At 34.1% G+C, this 3,600-nt stretch overlaps 1 long non-coding RNA gene across 1 annotated transcript in view; it reads left to right on the top strand.

The window, feature by feature from the left end:
• Window positions 1-2,866, top strand: part of LOC125868228 (uncharacterized) — a 5,099-nt gene extending 2,233 nt beyond the window's left edge. The window contains exon 3 of the long non-coding RNA XR_007446719.1: window positions 2,528-2,866. This is a non-coding gene — a long non-coding RNA (uncharacterized LOC125868228). The remainder of the gene's footprint in view (window positions 1-2,527) is intronic.
• The last annotated feature ends 734 nt before the right edge of the window (window positions 2,867-3,600 follow it).

Below are 3,600 nucleotides of genomic sequence, written 5' to 3' on the forward strand. Positions count from 1 at the left end.
CCCCTACCCGCCCCTCGCATGCCCCCCCACCCCCCAAAAAAATTTAAGTTTACTTGTTTTTAAAAAATTCAGTTTCAATTCAAAAATTCATCAAACCCTCAAACACCCTCTTTAGCCCCATATATTGACTTTAGTCAACCCTCTTAAGTTTTAAACTTTCAAAAGTCACAAATTTTCCCAAAACATAAATGACCACCTTGAACGTTCCACTCATCTTTGCATCATTCCAAAGCTATGGAGAGGGTCAAATGGGGGAAAAGAAGAGTAAATCAAAAAATAGCCTTGAGGATCGTGACATCATGTACCCAATTCCTTCTGCATCGAACTCTAAAAGTGAGATGTGAACAAAATACCTCTATCTCATATGATGAAAATAGACACCCCATGCAAAAAAAAAAACTATCTCCTGCATGTAAATCTCAGCTAATCTGTCCAAATTGTACATAATATGAACTGGCAAGAAATGAACAAACTAATTAGTCAGTCTATCCACAATGACCAAAGTAGTAAAGTTTTCTCAAATTATGTGGTAGGCCTACCACAAAATCCATATCTACCCTCCCCTTCTTCCTCTTGGTTATCGACATCTCTTAAATTACCACATCTTGTATTTGGTGCTCATACTTGTTGACAATTCAAGCACTTAGACATATACTTCACAATATCTCTCTCCATCCTACACCACTAATAGTGTTGCTTTAGGTCACGATACATCTTCTCTGTCTTGAATACTTGGTACAGTGATCCACCTTCATATCAATCTACTCAAGTCACCCACTCTAGGAACACAAACATGATTCTTGATCCTCAAAACACCTTCAAGATTCAAGTTTAGTTCCTCTCTAGATTCACCCTTCAACACTTTATCTCGAATTAACTACAATTTCTCATCCTCAAACTACTGAGCGTTAATCTGCTCAAAAAGTATAAACAACACTCCATACAAGAAATAACTCTCTTGACTCAAAAATCAAGTCCCATAAATCGGTTAGCTAAGGATTGAATGTCAAAAGCTAAAAGATGATCCTCAACCAATAATAAGGTTCGTCTACCCATACCCACTGCCTTCCTACACTAGGCATATGGAATTACAGTGGTGTTGCTTGAATGGTAAAGAAGCATCATATCATAGTCCTTAAATAATTCCAACCACCTATGTTTCCTCAAATTGAGATCATTTTGATCAAAGATGTATTGTAGGCTATGATGATCTGTGAAGATCTCACAATAAACTCAACTAAGGTAATGCCTCTAAATATTCAAAGCAAATACTACCACTTTATAACTCAAAATTATGAGTAAGGTAGTTATTCTTGTGAACCATTACCTTGCTAAAAGAGTAGAACCTTCCTTTGATACATCAATATACACCCAATGACAATCTCGAAAGCATCACAATACACAGTTAAACCCTTACCCCTTACTAATAAATTTAAAGCTAGAGCTGAAGTCAATAGAGATTTAAGCTTTTGAAAGCTCACTTCACACTTATCGAACCACTTGAAAACCACATTTTTCTGAGTTAACTTGTTTAATTAAAGAAGATATAATAGAAAAACCCTTTCAAAAACAGCCAATAATATCCCGCCAACCCAACAAAGTGTCAAATATTGGTAGGTGAAGTGGGCCTAACCGTCCGTAATAACCTGCAAATTTTTCAACCAAGTCACAAACCACCCTTTGGAATTAGCGGAGTTGTAATCAAAACCCAAAAGTTTCCTCTTTTAACTCCAAATGTTGACTTTGATCTATACCCTCTTTAAGTTTTAAAGTTTCAAAACACACAATTTTTTCCAAAACACATCTGATTACGTCAAATGTTGTGACAGTTGCCTCTTCAAGTCATGAATATCATTCCAAAGCTACGAAAAGGATCAATTAGGGGGAAATGAAGCAAAAATCACAAGACGTCCTTGAGGGTCGCTACACATAGAAATATCTACTTATAAGTGATATGATTGTGAAACTAAAAATGTTTATAATCTTGCATAAAATATATACTCATGTATTCTTCTCATGTAGTAAGAAAGAAGCCAAAAAACAAATGGTGTATAGCTATAGACATGGCTTTTCTGGATTTGCTGCTAAGCTCACTGATCATCAAGCCAAACAAATCGGAGGTATTTTTTAATTTTGGTTGAAAAAAAATATTTCATTATCATTTCTTTGTACCTTATATACAAGCACAATAAAATAAAAAATTTATAATGACATATAACTTTCTCAAAAAAAAAAAAAAAAGATTCTCATAATTGGTATATGTTTTTTTAATTGCGTTACAGAATTATCTGATGTGGTTCGAGTTATACAAAATCCTGTTTATAAAACATGTACATCAAGGAGTTGGGATTTTTTAGGTCTTTCTAAAAATGATCCCAATAATCTTCTCAACAAAACAAATCAGGGTGATGGATCAATCATTGGCATTTTGGATTCAGGTTTAATTTTCTCCTTATTATATATAAACTAGTACTTCTCATATGATGTCTGAATTTGAATACACATATTAATACTGAGATGATTATAGGTATATGGGGAGACTCAGAAGCGTTTAACGATAAAGGACTAGGTCCAATTCCAAGTCGATGGAAAGGTAGTTGCAAATCTGAAGGAAATTTCAATGCCACAAAACATTGTAATAGAAAAATCATTGGTGCTCGTTGGTATATAAAAGGATTGATGGAAGAAAAAGGACTAAATCAAACAATGGTCGAAAAAATATATAATTTATCACCATTAGATGATGTTGGACATGGTACACATGTTGCCTATACAGCTGCTGGTTCTTATGTTAATAATTTGGAATACTATGGTCTTAATATGGGGACAGTACGAGGAGGAGCACCAAATGCACGTATAGCTATGTATAAGGTATGTATATTTTTCAAGTGTTACTCATTTACAAGTTTAAATTGTTAAAAATAGAACGTGTTAAATTTTACTTTAGTTATTGTAATAAATTTTTAATATAATAAATCTAGAATTTCTACTAGTTTGTTTTAGTTGTTGAGAAATTTTGTGCTCAAATTGATTATTTAAAGCACTTATATACTTAATAAAAATATTGAGATACATTCAAGTAATATTTTCTACCGTCTCATTTTTAAAAAAATCAACAGTAGTATCAAGAGCTTCATTGATCTTACCCTTCAGGGTAGCCCAGTGGTTTGAACTTGGGACTTTCATGTTGGAGGTCTCAAGTTCGAAACCCCTTGCCAACAAAAGCAAGGGGTTTGCCTTCTGGGTCGAGCTCGTCACAACTTACCTCTCCTATGTGGTTTGCGAACTATTGCATAGGAGCGGGGGTTTTACCTGTGCGCACCCAAAGGGTAGCGGCTGCAGGTTTCCCTTGTCATAAAAAAAAAAAGAGCTTCATTGATCTTACATGATCTGTGAGTTTTTCTAAAGAACCATTTCTAACTCATTTTTTAACTATTAAAGATGGTGTTACTTAGTATTCTAGGGGTCATTATGTAAATACTAGAAGTTAGTGGATTAGATGGAAAAGAGTTAGTTAGAGATAGTTACATTAGATTCCTTTCTTAATTGTATATATAGGTACAGATCCTCTACAGTGAGGAATTAATGAAGTTCATATGA

Source organism: Solanum stenotomum, chromosome 6 (genome assembly GCF_019186545.1).
Source record: "Solanum stenotomum isolate F172 chromosome 6, ASM1918654v1, whole genome shotgun sequence".
Classification (NCBI taxonomy): Eukaryota; Viridiplantae; Streptophyta; class Magnoliopsida; order Solanales; family Solanaceae; genus Solanum; species Solanum stenotomum.